This window comes from Cavia porcellus, unplaced genomic scaffold (assembly GCF_034190915.1).
Source record: "Cavia porcellus strain 051 isolate PalLab524CR breed Dunkin Hartley unplaced genomic scaffold, mCavPor4.1 scaffold_7, whole genome shotgun sequence".
NCBI classification, from domain to species: domain Eukaryota; kingdom Metazoa; phylum Chordata; class Mammalia; order Rodentia; family Caviidae; genus Cavia; species Cavia porcellus.
This window is the reverse complement of record NW_026947490.1, coordinates 37712985-37730865: the sequence shown is the minus strand read 5'-3', so window position 1 is coordinate 37730865 and position 17881 is coordinate 37712985.

Here is a 17881-nt window from a genome sequence, read left to right as displayed (position 1 = left end):
CATTCTTGTATTTTCTTATATTGTTCACTTGATTTCAGTTATTTTGCTATGCTTCTCTATTTTATAACTATGTCTTCTTTAAATATGTTCAGAATTTCTTTCATAACATTTATTATTTCTTGTTTTACTTGGGAGACTATTGCTGTTCTGAGTTTGGTTATAGTTTCATGAAATTGTTTCTTTACTTCAGTTCCTTTCATTTCAGAAGTTTCAGGTGTATTACTTACATTTTTTTCCTATGGTTATGTCTCCTAGTCTTGTATGGGATGGGATAGAGATTTGAGATTGAATTTGCTCTTTCATTTTGTCATTTTCCTGTATTCCCCTGGGGCAGTTGAATGCAAAGTCACGGTTAGTTCTTGTATTGAAGATGGCTGACTGTACTTCAGGAAGTTTCCCCAATTGCATTAGGCAGGCCTTCCTGGGTCCTTAATGCCACTCAAAGGCTCACAAAATTGGAGGAGTGTGCTGGGTGAGTGTTCAGCACATCCCATATCGTTCACGAAATCTCTCCAGCTGCTTGATGTCACTGGGCAGGTTCCTACTAGGTTCTGAGTGGCATACCAAGACTGAAACAAATTAGAGTACACTGGGAAGGCCTGCAGCTGATGCCGAACAGTGCACCAAAGGTCTCCAGCTTCTTGCATTCTCTGGGTGGGGCTCTACTAGGTTCCATGCAACATACTAAGGCTCTATGGATGGTGGAGTTATCTGTGCAAGTCTTCAGCTCACATAACGCAGCTCACTTAAGGCCAGCTACTGGGGTGCTGAGCAGTGACCAACCAGCACCCAAGTGACATGCCAAATGTCCCAGACTTTTTGAGAACGTTCTGCGAGTCCCTATCAGATTCCAACCTAGGTCCCATGGCTGCACACTGTGGTAGATTTCACTGTGGAGGCCTTCAGTTCATGCCTTTTGCAGACATTTCTGAAATGTTCTTGTTGGTGGTCCTCTTCTTCCTCCTGCATCCTCCCCTCTTACTATGTAATTTGACTGAAGAAGACTGCCTTCCCAGAATGATCAGCATTGTGCAAAAGGAAGGGGATGTGGTGACTGCAGGGTTTTTCTTTCCTTTGACCTATCTCTATCTCACTGATACCATTGACATAAAGCCTAACAAGGAATCCATCCTATACGTGATTGAAAGAACAACTACTATTGTGATGATAGCAAGTTATACTGTGATATCTATTATCCCAATAACCTGCTTTTCTGTACCAATTTCACTACACTGTCTCAATCAGCTTTCTTCTGTCTTTTTCTGTTGTATTTTACTACCTTCAAAATAATAAATAAAAAAAGGAAGTGGTGTGCTGCAGGAAATTTTTGTCATTGAGTCAAGTATGTCCAGTCTTTGTCTTCTGAAAATGGTTAAAGAAACAAAAATATTCATGGTACTTTTTCAATAGGATATAAGTTATTTATTTAATCAGATTATAACTTTTCTTCTTGGGACCGCTGTAGTGTGGTATTGCAGAGGGAAGGAGATTGAACGAGACTCTCAATGCCACATATGCTCATGAAAGTAATACTCAAAGAACAGGATGGAGGGCACTGAATGGTACTGTAGCACCACTGGACAGGTGGTGGGAAAGAGAAGATGGGGATCTCAACATAGCCTATACAAGTTCTTTAGCAGTTGCCACAGATCAGGGCAATTCAGAGGTGGATTTATTAGACAGAATGAAGTAAATACACACTGAAAGGAAGCTAGTTCTGTGCTGAGAGTGTGAGAGACCTGTCTTCTGGGCTTTGGGGTTTTTGTGTGGCCTTGAAGGATCCTCTGGAGGAATCCTCTGGGACCTTTCTATCAGTGGATTGGATGAAATGGCTAGATGTGCAGAGTATGGTCTTCAAACTACTTTCCAAATGGGTATTTTATACTCGGTCATCAGAACTTAGACACAAAGCCCCAAAAGAAATGGCCACTAATTCCTCCAGAAGCAGAAAGGATTTTTGTTTGAGAGGAGTCAGAAGCACTAGAATGTCACCTGAATCCTAAACAAAAATGTACACATAGATAAACTCAATATGTACATATTTATTCTGCTGCCACTTTCTGTTTCATCTCCCAACTTCACTCTTAGTGAAGACTTTAAAATCACTTCTAAGAGGTTTCCTGAAATAAATCGCTCTGTGGCTCACTCTGGCATATTCAGACATGTTCTTCACTGATTCTTAGGCTGTTGCCAAAGTGAATCAAGATGGCAATGAACTGCAATAGTCACCCCAAGTGCAATTTACTGGACACATGTAAACAGTTAAAGCTCAAAATTGAATATATATTTTGGGATGGGGATAAAGCTCTTTTGTACATCATTTAGCAGGAAGGCTCTGAATTGAATCTACAGCAATGCAATGGAAAAGAAAGTGATAAGGAATGTATATTCTCCATGCTAATGTAAGGATTATTACCAAAAACTGAATGGGAACTGGGTTGTTAACTAAGTCTGAGCACAGAGATGAAAGGAAAATAATACAAGAAGATTAGCTGTGGCATTTTGATATAATCAAATAACAGGTAAAAGAAATGCAAGAATTTGTCATTGATTGCTGACTTGTTTGTGTGCCAGGAAAAGTGTAGAATAACAGTTTCAGTAGCAAGAACTGCAGTATCAGAAGACTACTATTTCAGAGATTGCAGCAGAGTAATTTCTAGGTGATTAAGTGTATGATCTTTTAATGTGCTTTATTTTTACTATGGTAATATTTTACACTTTGTTTCTATTAGAATGGCACTAGATTGTCATAAAAAGTGCACAACTTAGATCCTTTGCATGTAGTAAGTCAAATGGTGTTTCTGGTCTGACACAATGTAGAGCTCAGGTGTCCTGTGGGGAGCACCTGCAAATAAGAGGAATCTTTGCTTGTTTCCTCCACACTCACATCCTGCCATGCAGACCAGTGCCTACGGGATACAAAAAACCACAGGGATCCCTGGTGTGGAGATCAGGGGCTACTGAAACAAAAAGTACTACTCAGATGTTTAAAATTTGTATTAACATATTAATATTTTTGTAAGAAGAAATGATTCAAGTAAATTTTGCAATGTCATGTCTCTTAAATTCCTAAAGCCTTTAGTCCTGCCAGTGCTTCAACATCTCCAAAATATCATTGCCTTTTTGCAACCCCTATTCTTCACAGGCTATGAATTGTTCTGGGCTTCCTGCTTTTTGATGATGATAGATGACTAAGTTTGATGGGGCAGAGGTAGAAGTAACTTAAATATTATCCTGTGCTGCATTATAGATATCTCACAGATGTCATGCTTTTATTCTTGTGCCTAACCTTCATAAGAATTAGTATACCTCCTTTTTGGTGCCTTCAACTTTATGTGACTATCGTTCATATAATATGAATGATTTAACAATGTGTTAGTATGCACAACCATTTAGAAAAGACACCTGAATCTATTCATCATCTTCATTGTTCACAATTTTCTCCATAACTAAAAAAATTTGGGGTGAGCCAGGAAGAAAACCAGTCATGATGTTCCAAGATCTGCCAAAGTGGAACTTAGGCCACTGAGCAAGAAAGCAACCCACCCACCTTCCTGGTAAGCAGCTATGGCTTGAGAGTGGTGAGCGAGCCAGGAAAAGAAAACCAGTCAATGTTTCCCATGAGCCTACCAGTGCACAGGCTGAGAATCAAACATCCCATCCTTTTAGCAACTGGCAGCCAGAGGTCTGAGCATCTCTTGGGAGGAACACCATATGGTATATAACAAATATGGGTGGTTTTCTTCTATGGTCTCTTTGAAGGCAAATATTGTTTTCACTGTATTCTTTGTTCTGATTAATTGTTTTGCTGTATTCAATATTCTGTTTTGATAGGTTTTGTAATGCTCTATTTTTGGTTTGATTTTGCTATACCCGATTGAAGGGACAACTATTATGAAGATTACAAGATATACTATGGAACTTATTACTGTTATCCACGTAACCTACTGTGAAGTTCTCTATGAACCTTAGTGCATTGTCTTGATTGGATTTGTTCTGTCTTGTTCTGCTGTATTTTACTACGTTTAAAATAAAAACAAATTTTTCCTTGTTTGAGATTGATATAGGACTTTAAGAACTTATATGATATTTTCAAGGACCATTAATTTTATGTCTTTATAATGATATAGGCAAATGAAACTTCCAAGCTACTAATGTCCGGTATGAGTTTGTATTGTCTTAAATTGGAGATTGAATTTTAGGAACAATGGAGGCTAAGAACACAATATATTTGTTGAGATAGAGAAATCTTCTATCTGAGAGAGACAGAAGGGGTCCCAAGCAGGTTTCCAAAGAGTCTGTCTTTTCTAGAGACTCTCATAAAGTAAAACCAGGTGATGTGACAGATCCAATGTGAGGAAAACCTGGGAACAAAACTATGGTTAATCAATAAGATTCATTGCGCACATAAAATTTATTAAATCAAGGATAAATGAGGAAGTGAGTCATGTAGAAAGCAGGCATTCTTGCAGACCAGTGACTCTTCCCATAGGGAGTTGGGATAGTGAGTTCTGGCTTTCTCAGGGTGATATAGATCTATTTAGATTATCAGTCCTTAGGATATAGGTACACATGTTTGGTTTTTTGTCTTGAGGCCTGGTCTACAGCAGGAGGTGTCTGTGTCCCCCACAGTTGTAAGGTGTCTGGGCTCTCACACTGGCTCCTTTGAGGACCTAGTGTTGCCCCACTGATTATTATATTTCTATCTAACCCAGTGACCTATAATAATAAGACTCAGGTCTTTCAAAAGCAGCTTAAATTTGTCAGCTGTTTAACCCTAGGATATTTTTCTAACTTGGTTTGCTGTATATAAATGTACCACATAAAGGCTGTCTTATAAGTTTACTATAGATTTTTAGCAGTTGCTAAGAAGATTCCCTGTATATATGCTTCCTAATTTTGAGTGGACTCTTGTCAATGCATCTTTTATTGGCAGAAGAATGAAACGGTCCCTTTCTAGTCACTCATGATGATACTGTTATCACTGTTATCACTCATAAGAAATCTCATATTATTACCTCCAATAATTAAGCTTTACATGCTTATCACATTCAGATGTAGAATTTGGCATGTAAATTTGGAGAAATGATGAGGGCATTTAGTTCATACAAGGTATTAGAAGCTAGTGATGCATCCCAAGGTCTAGAAAAATAAGAACTATTTAAACACAAAGCTAGTACAGAGAAAGAAATTATAAAGTTCAGAGCAAAAATTAATGAAATTGAAAGAAAAGTTCATAAAAATCAATGAATCAAAGAGATGGTTTTTTGAATATTTATGAAAAAGTAGGAGCATTTAGCTATACTTACTAAAAAGGGAAAGAAAAGACCTAAATCCATGCAGTTAGAAATTAAAAGTTGGGTATAGTGGTACATGTGTATAGTCCCAGCATTTGGGAGGTAAAGGCTGGAGGATTTTTTTAATTCAAGGCCAGTATGGGCTACAAAGTGAGCTCAAGACCAGCCTGAACTATGTAGTCAGATCTCAAACAAACACAGAAAAAAGACCAAAAACACCAACTAGGAAAATCCCAAATCCAATGCCAGGGGAGGTGGAACACACCTGTAATCTCAGCATTCAGGAGGCTGAGGCAAAAAGATTGCTGTGAGTTCAAGAATAGCCTAAGCTCCATAGTAATTAATGGCCAACCTGAACTACATAGGCAGACACTTTCTCAATAAGAAAAGTCCATGTCCTTACAGATTTACTGTTGAACTATACAAGAATTTAGAGATATACTACCAAGAGTCATCTAATTCTTTAATGAAATCAAAGGGAAACATTATTCCCAACGTCATTCCTCAAGAAAGTGTTTCTCTCATTCAAAACCAGCCAAGGGCCTAACCAAAAGAGAAAACAACCTCTTTAATGAACACAGATGCAAAAATCTTCAATAAGATACTATGAAACACAATGCAACAGCAAATCATCAATAAGATGATGGATAATGACCAGGTAAGATTCATTCCAGGGATGCAAAGGTAGTTTAACATACACAAATCAATGAATGTATTTTGCCACATAGATAAAAACAATAACAAAAGTGCATAATTTTGATAGAGATAGAAAAATCACGACAATAGTAGGAGATGAGAGTCTGTTCCTGACTAGACAAAATCAATAGAGGAAACAACCAAAGGTATGATATAGATTTCATTAAATCCCAATTGAAATACCAATGACATTTCTTTCATAACTGGAGAAGGCTATCCTAAAATTTATATAGAACCAGAAAAACAAGCAACTCTAGGCAACAAAGGCAAGGCAGAAGCCATTAAATTCCAGACCTTAAATTATACTACCATGGTATTCTGATAAAAGTAGCATAGTATTGAAAAAAAACAGAGTTGTGCATCAATAGAACAGAATAATAGATACAGAGACACCTATAAGCATACTCAGCTACATTATCTTTGACAAAGACAACCTTCATTGAAAGAAAAGACAGCCCCATTAATAAATGGTGCTGGGGAAATTTGCTTTCCACATTCCAAAGTCCTAACCTAGACACTTATCTCTCACCACACACCAAACTAAAATTAAAATTAACCAAACATCTTTTAAAGCAAGTAAAACTAAACATAAGTAGAACAAAGCATATCACAAGAAAACAATGTAAGTAACACAGATTTTAAAGTAAGACAACAGTGGCTACCATAATGCTTCTTGTTTGCTTCTAAATAGTTAGTTGTCCATATCTTTACACACAATGAATTCACATGCAAGAAAATAGTATTATACTGATCAGAACAGAATGATGAAGGCATTATAGGCCTTCTAAACCAGACAATAGAGAAATCAATAATGGCTTCCATAATGTCTCTTGTTCTTTTCAAAACAACTGTCCATACCTTTACATCTATTGAAATTAAACAATACAAAACAGACTAAAATTACTCTGAACAAAGAATAATAGTATTGCTGGATTTCACAGCATGACACTACAGAATCAGCACAGGATACCATAGTGTCACTTTTTCTTCAAATTAGCTGTTCATTTCATCATGCATTATATAATTGATTCTCATAAACTGCTTAGGAGAAGTTCTATCCATGTATGAGTCTGTACATGTATACCTATCCTTTCTGTATTAGAGGGAAAAACAAAAGAAAACAAAGTGAATTACAAGAAACAAAAAATACAAATAAATAACAACAGCCAAGAGACCAAAACAGTGACTATATAGGCCTTCCAAAAAAAGTGATTGGAGCATAACTATGATTGATATTTTACATGAAGATCTTCAAGAGTTCCTCAGATCACCAGACACAAAATGTACAATTATTCCAGTGTTAACTTTTTGTTCCAAGAACTTATAGAATTTGTAGCACAATCATCTTAGCTCTCCTGCATTTTTATATAATTTTAGATATTTTTATTTTCCCTTCCATTTTCTTTTCCTCATTTTCCCTGAGATGTTATTTTTCCACTTTAAGCAGATTCTCCTCCCTTCACTGTATTTATTGAATGTTTTGTATCTTAGCAGTTCTTATACTAGGGAGACTATATGGTATTTACACATGTGTGTTTGATTATTTCACTTACGAGTATGGTCTCAAGATGCACCCAGTTACTTATAAATGATCACACTGAGACGGGATCCTTCTTTGTAGCTGAGCAGTGCTCCATTGTATAAAGATACCACATCTTTTTACTGATTTCTCAGTTGATGGTCAAGATTTCTCAGTTGATGTTTCAAAGATTTGGCTATTACAAATTGTGCTGCTATAAACATGGGTGCACATATATCACTGAGGTACAATGTTTTCAGATCTTCTGGGATTATGCCCAGAAGTTGAATAGCTGGATCAAATGGAATCTGAAATCCTAGTTTTTGAGAAATCTTCATACTGACCTCCACAGTGATTGCACAAGTCTGCACTCCCAGAAACAGTGCAGAAGAGTTTCTTTTTACCTGTAGTCTCTGTGGCATTGTTTGTTGTAAATTTTCTTTATGCTGGCCATTCTTTCTGGAGTGAGATGGAATATCAGTGTGGTCTTAATTTGCACTGGTACTAAACATTTATTCAAATATTTATTTGTCAGTTGTATTTCTTCATCTAAGAACTATGTTTTCATCTCAGAAATCCATTTTTGGATTGAGTCTTTCAATTTCAAGGATCTGATTTTTTAGTTCTTTATACATATGTATATAGACAGAAGCCTTTTTTCTGAGGGACAGTTCACTAAGATTTTTCCCAATTTGTGGGTTTTCTTCTGACTATGCTGGAAATCTCTTTTAACATTCAAAAACTCTTAAATAGAACATGATTCCAGTTATTGATTCTGTGAAGTATTTCGTGTGTGGTCTGATTTTTGTTCATGAATTCTCGACCTACCTCTATGGCTTCAAGTTTTCTACCTACTGTGTCTCGCAACAGATTTAGTGTTTCTGTTTTAATATTTAGATCTTCAATATATTTAGACTTTAGTTTAGGACATGGTGATAGACATGGGTCTAGTTTTATTTTTTGGCATATAGAGAGCCAATTTTACCAGCACCTTTTATTAAAGAAACTATCTTTCTTCCAGTGAATGCATTTGGCCCCTTTATCAAAGATAAGGTGACTGAGTGTGTTTGTAGTTGTAGTTGTATCATCTAATCTATTCCATTGATCTTTAGACCTGTTTTAATTCCAGTAACATGCCAATTTTATTATAGTAGCTTTGTAGTATAACTGCAAGTCAGGTATTGTGATGCCTCCTGAATTGCCTTTGTGGCTTAGAATTGCCTTTGCTGATTTGAGCAAAGATGGCAGATAGATAACAGCTGGACACAGAGGCTCCCTGAGATAGCCAACTTATAATTCAACATAACACAGCATGGGGAGCCCCCAACAGAGGGAGATGAATTCTCTCATCCCAAGAAGAAACTAAGGTGAGAAGAATCAATCAAGCATACAGTCCCAGTGCTACTATTGGAACAGCCAAAGGTTCAGTGCTCCTGCTGCAGTGGGTGACTTGCTAAGCCTACCAACATCCCGTTGCTTTGACTCACTGGAGGCACAGTCACACTGAAGTTGGGGGTCGGCCAGCCAAATGGAGAGTTGAGCTGGTGAGGAGCCTGCATCGACCTGCGGCAAGTGACAGGAGTGGAGCCATTCCACAGAAAGAGGGTCTCTGGCAGAGGACATTCTGTGACTGGGCAGGACTGGCAAGTACAAGGGGAGGGAGTGACTTCAGTCAGTTGTCCCCTTCCTGAGTGAGATTGGTGGAGTGAGCTAGGCCTGGGTCATGTAACCTGGCTGAGACCCAATAAGTTATCTGAAATCAATTCCCTACTGTGGTGGCACACATTAATGCAGTGAAGGCATCAGAAGTTTGACGCACATGGAGGGGAGGTGGTGCACAATAATAAAGTGCAGGCATCAGCAACTTGACTCATCCACTGGGGAGGAGCCACCATATGCTGCTCCTGTTTGCAACTCATCAGCACACTGCAGTGGGAAGGGTCACCTAGTCAATGCACTTCAGAAGCATTGTAACCAACAAAGAAAGAAGCTAGGGCATCCTGGAAGAAACAAAGAAATATGGGAAGAGGAAGCAACAACAAAAAGCTCCAGGTTCCACCCTGAGAACATTGACCCAGGACAGGTAAATACAAAAGATAATGAGAACAGCAAACATGCAATAACATTCATGGCACCAGTGGACATAAAGAGCTATTTTCAGGACCTTATAAACGAGTTCAAAAGTGAAATATTTAGCCAAATAAAGCAAGATATAAGAAGATTAACAAAAGAGATGCTAAGCACCAATCAAGAAGACACAGATGGAAGAAGGGAGAAACTCAGAAAACTATTTGATGAAGAATATAAAGAAAGTATAGAATACATGAAGCAGACTCAAAGAGATTACCAGGAAATTAAAAACTCTATGGAAAGATGGCAAATCTGCTTGAAAGAAACAAAGGATAGATTACCCAAATGGGAGGATAGTTTTGCAACGTGGGATTATGAAAGGAAAAACTTTTTTAAAATAACAAGGAAACAAGCAGTAACAATACAAAGGCAAGAAGATGACAAGAGGATCTATAACTTGAGAATAAAGAATGTGAATAAAGAAGCAGGGGTGCAAACGAAGGAACTACAAAGGTTATTCACAGAAACAATTCAGGAGAACTTCCCAAACATAGAAAAAGAAAATGCTATTCTGATATATGAGGGATACAGAACTCCAGCCACCTACAACCAAAACAGAGCTACACCCAGGCATATAATAATCAAGATCCCAGAAATTCAATATAAGAACACAATATTAAAAACTGTTAGAGACAAGAAACAGATAACCCATAGAGGAAGGCCCATCAGAATTATGGCAGACTTCTTGACACAAACCATCAAGTCAAGAAGAGCCTGGAGCGAAATATTCAAACCCTGAAAGAAAATAACCTCCAGCCCAGATTGATATTCCCTGCTAAACTGTCTCTAGAAGTTAATGGAGAAACAAAATGCTTCCAAGACAAAGAGGAACTTGGGAAATTCTCAACAACCAATCCAACTCTATAGAGAATACTGCAGGGCATTCTAGAGAGAGAGAAAAGTACCAGAATTCCAGGAACAGTGGCAGAGAGGCCTCAATGAATGGAGCAGAAAACAGAATGAAGAATATAAGCAGACAACTGATGGCAAAAAAAAAAAGAGCATAACAGAAATGAGGCAGAGAAGGTTGGTTATAATCTCTAATATAGATGACCTTGATACACTAAATATACAAAAACAAAGAACCACATGTGAAGTAGATCAGGAGGTAGGGTCCACTGAGATGCTATTTATAGGAAATATAATTAACATGAAAAAGAGTACATGGACTGAAAATCAAATATGAGAATACAATGCTCTATTTGACAGAGAACCAGATAGTAATAGGGGCAACTAAACCAGTATTTGTGGATAGGTTGGAAAGACAGGCTTTAATATATAAAGGAATACAATTAGAGTTCAAGTCCAGGAGAGAGAAAGTTCGGAACCACTTAGGTAAATAACAGGTTGCCCCCTCCCTCGAATTTAAAACCAAGAGTCCTGGTCAGATCCAAAAATGCACAGTGTACCCTGAGGAGGTAAAAGGGGAGGGAGAGTCTTAAAAAAGATGGTAGAAGATATTGGAAATAGTGTACCAATATTTTAAACCCATATTACTCCCACCACTCTGCTTATATAGATTTTATTCTGTTCCAGTTTGTCTACTTGCATTAGATTTGAGGGCACAGACAACTAATCCCAAAAACATCAGGATACAGCACAGTAATCATCTTTAATTTCCTATTATCTTAATCTGGAGTCCTGTATGACTTATAATGTTTTAACATGACTGATCTTAGTTAAATCTGGTTGTGTGATTGCTGTTTGGTATGGACAGATTTTATTCAAAACTGATATGAATGAGAGTACAAGTCTGAAAGTATAGGCAACTACAAAGAAGATGACAAGACTCTATGATACACATCCTGGTTTGATAACTCTCTGTATTTGAAGTTTTATACTATACACAAAGTTATGTTTTTATTAATACTGTTATGTACTGATATATTCAATTATACAATGTCTGATATTATAGCCAATTCTATTGAAGATAACAAGAGACAACACAGGAACTATGGTAGAAATCCTTGTACAATGGTCTTATATGATTTTTTCGTTTTATGTGTTTATAGGAATATGTGTTTTTGTCTTGCTTTGTTTTGTTTCTCTAATATAGAAAGGACAGAATTACATGTTAAGACTCATGCATGTATAGAATCTATAAACAGTTTATGACAACTTATGACACATGATGAAATAAACAGATACTTTGAAGAAAAAGAGACACTAAAGTACCCAGTGCTGATCCTGAAGTGTCATGATGTATAAATAAATCCAGAAATACTATTATTCTTTGTTCAGAATGATTTTAGTCTGCTTTAGTTTGTTTAATCTCAATATAAATAAAGTTATGGGTAACTGCATGTATGTTTAAATATACAGGACTGACAACCATCTTACTAAGTTTTTGTTGTATAGTTGAACAGAACTGTTTGCAGTCTTGCTGTTTGAATTCTCACTTTATATGTTCCACTTTTGTATGTTGACCAACCATTTGTAAAAGGACAGTATGTAAACATCAACTGGTAATTTCTGTTTATTTTTTCTCTGAACGTATGTATTATTTCTACCCACTTTCTGTTTTGTTTAGTCTTTCTTTAAATAAAACTTAAAACAATTACCATGCCAAAAAAAAAGAATTGCCTTTACTATTCTAGGTCTCTTTTAGTTCCAGATGCATTTTACTAGTGATTTCTCTAGATCTGTGAGGTATGGTAGTGATATTTTGATTGTGATTGCATTATATCTGTATAACAGTTTTGGGAGAATGGCCATTTTCACAATGTTTGTTTTTCCTATCCATAAACAAGGGATGTCTTTCTATTTGCTGAGATTCTCTTTGATTTCTTTGTTCAATCTTTGTATTATAATTTTCCCTGAATAGATCTTTTACTTCTATTGTTAGATTTATTCTTATGTATTTCATTTTTTTTGAATGCCATTGTGAAGCATGTGGCTTCTCTTATTTAACTCTCAGTGGTTTTGTTGTTAGTGTATATGAATGCTATTGAATTTTGAGTGTTGACTTTGTTTCCAGCTACATTACTGAATTTATTTATTGTACCTAGGGGTCTTTCAATGGAGTTTTTGGGGTCTTCTATGTAGAGGATCAGGTCATCTTCAAATAATGATAATTTAAATTCTTCTTTTCCTACCCTTACTCCTTTTATTTCTCTCTCTTATTTAATTGTTCTGGCTAGTATTTCCAGCACTATATTGAATAAAAGGGACATCCTTGTCTTGTTCCTGATTTTAGGGTAAACGCTTTAATTTTTAACCATTTAATATGATGCTAGATGTTGGTTTGTCATACGTGGCTTTTATCATATTGAGGTAAAGACCATATATTCCAATTTTCTGTAAGTCTTATCATGAATGTGTTGATGTTATCAAAAGATTTTTCTGCTTCTATACAAATGATCATATAGTTCCTACTTTTGGCTCTACTGATATTGTGTATTACATTGACTGTTGTATAATCTTCCTGATGATTTGCTGCGTTATATTTGCCAGTATTTTACTGAAAAATTTTGCATCTGTGTTCATTAGGGAGATCGACCTGTAGATCTTATTTTTGGTTGGGTCATTCTCAGGTTTTGGTGTTAGAGTAATATTTGCTTCCAGGAGTGAGTTAAGGACAATTACTTCCCTTTCAATTTCGTTGAAAAATTTGAAGAGTGTCAGCAGTAAATCTTTGAATTTCTTGTAGAATTCCACAGTGAATCTGTCTGGACCTGGGCTTTTCTTTGTTGGTAAGGATAATTACATTTTCAATTTTGTTAATTGAAATTGGGTTATTCAGCAGTTTCACATCTTATTGACCAAGCTTTAGTAATGCGTGTATTTCAAGGAATCTGTCCACTACTTTTGTATTATCAAGTCTATGAGAGTAGACTATGAGAATAGACATTGATGATCTGTATTCCCACAGGGTCTGTAATGATTTCACCCTTTTCTTTCCTTATTTAATGAATTTGAGTTTTTCTTTCCTTCTTAAATAAGGTTGGCTAGGGGCTCATAAATTTTATTTATTCTTTCAAAGAGCCAAATTTTGATTCATTGATTCTTATTTTCTTTCTTTTTTTTTTTTTTGTCTTTTTCCTTTCGCATTGATATCCACTCTGACCTTTATAATTTCCTCCTTTCTTCTGGCTTTGACCTTGACTTGCTCTTCCTTTTCTAGATGTTTGAGGTGTAGCATCAGGTTGTTTATTTGTGTCCATTCTGTTTTCCTGATGTGGGAATTCAGTGCAATACATTTTCCTCTGAGGAATGCTTTCATTGCATCCCACCGGTTCTAGTAAGATGTGTTGTATTTCCCTTTGCTGGTAGGTATTGTTTAATTAATGTTTTTTAATTTCCTCTGTGACCCACTGATTGCTTAGGAGTGTATTATTCAGTTTCCATGTGCTTGTGTGGTGTTATTAGTTTCTTTTGTTAGTAATTTCTAGTTTCATGGCGCTATGATCCAATAGCATGCATGGGACACTTACAATTATTTTGCAGTTACTTAAGCATGTTCTGTGGGCTAGTATTTGGTCTATTGTAGAGAACATTCTATGTGCTGCTGAGAAGAATGTATATTATGATGTTGTTGGGAGGAACACTCTGTATACATGCACCAAGTCCATTTGTTCACACGTATGATTCAGTTCTGTTATTTCTTTGCTGATTTTTTTGTCTAGATTTTTTGTCTAGATTTTTTGGCTAGTGGATCTGTCCCTTTGTGTCAATGTTAAGTTCTCCTATTATACTTGTGTTATTGCTTATTTGATTTCTCATTTCTGTTACTATTTGTTTTGTACATATGATTGCTTCTGAATTTGGTGCATATATATTTAAGATTGTTGTCTTCCTCTTAAAGTTTTCACCTACCTAGTATGGGAGTGACCTTCTTTATCTCTTTGGATCACACTTTATTTGAAGTTCACATTGTTTCCAAACAGAATAGCTACCTTCGCTTTTTTTTTTTTTTTATTCTATTGTATGGAATATATTTTTCTATCTGTTGACTTTCAGTCTATGAGTTCCCTTTTGGGTTACATGGGCTTCTTGTAGACAGCATATGTTTGGCTGTTGTTCCTTGACCCATTCTGCCAGTCTGTTTCTTTTAATTGATGAATTCATGAATTCTTTTAATTGATAAATTCCCTTAATGGTTATAACTGATATATATTGGTTTACTTTTGACATTTTATCTTTCTGCTGTTGATTACTTACCTTTCCACTCTGATTGTTTGCCTTGCTTAGTGGTCTTTGTCATGGAAATATCTTATTTCTCCATTCATCTTGAAGGGCAGTTTTTCAGGGTATGTCAGTCTGGGTTAGAAGTCATTTTCCTTCTTGACTTGATTGTTTGTGTTAAGAAGTCTGTGGTGATTCTGATAGGCTTTCCTTTATATGTGATCTGTCTCTTGTTTCTAGCAGCTTTTAACATTCTGTTCTTATGTTGGATTTCTGGGATGTTGATTATTATGTGTCTGGGTGTAGTTTTACTTTGGTTATAGTTATTTGGATTTCCATATGCATCACTGATCTGTATGTCAGTTTTCATTCTCATGTTTGGGAAATTTTCAGCTATTCCTTCTGTGAGTAGCCTCTTGATATCATTTGTGTTGTCATCTTCTTTGTGTTTTATCGCTATCAATCTTTTGTTGTTTTACTTTGCACCATCTTGCAGGTGTTGAATTGTTATTTCCTAATTCCTTGTTATTTTTAAAAGACCTTTACTTTCCTGTTCACCAGCTGAAATCTTGTCTTCAAGATCTAAAATTCTATCTTCAGTTTCATTGAGGTAGTTTTCCCAGCTTTCCTGAAAACTAATTTCCTGTACATCTCTTTGAATCTGCTTCATGCATTTTGTTTGTTTCTTACCATTGTTCATTTGGGTCTCCAACCTTTTGTATTGTTCCTCTAATTTTTAAATTATGTCTTCCTTCAATGTTTTCAGCATTTCCTCCTTACATTTATCATTTCTTCTTTTACCTGGGAGATTGTTTCTGATTTGAGTTCTTTTATAGCTTCCCAGAGTTGTTTCTTTACTTCAGTTGTTATCATTTCAGGAATTTCAGGTGTATGGCTTATAATTTCTTCTCTGTCCATTTCTGCTAGGTTTTGTTGGATTGAGATGAAAGTTTGAGATTGCATTTTGCCTTTTCATTTTGTCATTTTCCTATATTTCTGGGTTTCAGGCAATGTTCCAAAGCACCCCCATGTGCTGGGAATCATCTGGTCCAATTTTGGCTGCTGGGGCAGACTGCAGGCAACCTTTATATGTGATGTGTCTCTTCTCTCTAGCAGCTTTGAGCTCACTGGGTATGACTCAGCTTCACTTCCACCGGCCCTCCTTTGCATCCTCTGGTGATTTGGGATGCTGGGTGTGATCTTACTGGCTTGATTTCAAAGCTTCCCCCATGTACACGTAATCAACTCATGCATGTTCAGCTCCTGGGACTGTATTCAGGCTCCTGCTAGCTGCTTGGAGGTCACTGGGCATGGCCTATAGGCCTGTGGGGACCTCCCATTTGTCCTGCAGTGATTTGAGTGGCGGGTGTGGTCTTACTGGCTGGTAGTGATATTAAAAAGTTTCCCCATGCTATGGGATTCAACTCGCATGTTCAGCTCCCAGGACTGAATTGGGGCCCCTGATAGATGCTTCGATATCACTGTACATGGCCTAGACCAAATATTTAAACATTAAAACGTAAACAATCTGCTGAATGACAGAAGGTAAAATTATTGAAGACGTAGTTGTAGGCAAAGACTTTATGAATAAAACCCTGATAGGATGAAAGATACTCATAAGGAAGTTACAGAATTTCATCACTATTAAGTACAATGAATCTTTTACAAGATAAGAAACATAGACCACAGTATGTCAGAAAGATTATTTTGAAATCATGAGACTTAGGAAGATACCAGGTCAACATTATCCTTTAGACATTAATAATAAGAATGCAAATCAGGGACTGGAGGTTTAGCTCAGCAGCATAAGCGCCTGCCTTGCAAGCAGGCAGTCATGAGTTCGATCCTCCGTACCGATAAAAAGGAAAAAGACAAAAAAAGAATGCAAATCATTCTGATGGTTTTGCATAACTCCTTTCCATTTTCCACAGAAGGACAAATTCTAATATCCACCAATTCTATACTTAAATCTATACCTTCCAAATGAATGAACCTTATATGATAGAATTCATTCATAAGAAAGTGCAGAATAGCTTCTTTCATGATACGTCCAAATAATAGGCCATCCATAAGCTTTCTAAGTACACTGCTTTATGATACAGTGTAGATTGCTCAGGCATGAAAATGAATGAACTACAGCTGGACACAAAATGTGAATGAACTTTTTTGGAATTGTAGCTATTGAAGGTAGGCATCTTCACATCTTTGTGCTCCTTACTTATAATCTCCAGGAGTATCAAATCTCCCTAGATATCAGTCATTGGAAATATTTCTAGGTTTAAGCCAGCCCCATCAATGCCATGAATATGATCTGTGCTCTGTTTCTGCCTTTGGGGACCCTCCCCTGTGATATCATGTACACCTCAAGACTCACAGAAGGTCCTAGTCCAATTCTTTCTAAGTACTTCTCTAAACCTGTTTATGTTGTTTATACTTGTCTTTATTGATAGCTAACTTGGGCTGAGATATATTGAAATTATTTTCAGATGCCCATCTAGATGTTGTCATTATATAGATTTGACCTGAGCATCACAACTTAAGTGGGAAAGATGATCAGGGAGTGAAAAGACTGCAAATCAGGGTCTATATTATTAGGTATTAAGTAGGGGCTATTCCTCTTAGACAGAATTGACAAACCTCCACCTCCCCACTTTTGCATATCTTATTCCTCATACTAGCTGCCACAGGTTCTTCCTTGTACTATCCTTTTTAAGTAGGGTTCTCTTCATTTCTTCAATCCTTATCTTACTCTCATTCATTTTCTCATTATTAGGAATTAATGTAGTTGGGCATGGTGGAACATGCCTGCAACCCCAGCACTCTGCAATGTTGAGACAGAAAGATTACAAGTTGAAGCCAAGCCTGAGCATCTTACTGAGATGTCTCATTGTAAAAAATAAAAATAAAGAAATGAAGATGTAGGTTAATATTAAGGCCTTGAGTTCAATCCTCAGTAACCTATAAAGAAAGAAAGAAAGAAAGAAAGAAAGAAAGAAAGAAAGAAAGAAAGAAAGAGTACATGAAGTGCTCATAAAGAAATATTACAAGCATTCTAAAAGGTTTTATTTAATTAAATCAGGCAAAATTTTCTATAAAAATGACTTTGACAACTTGG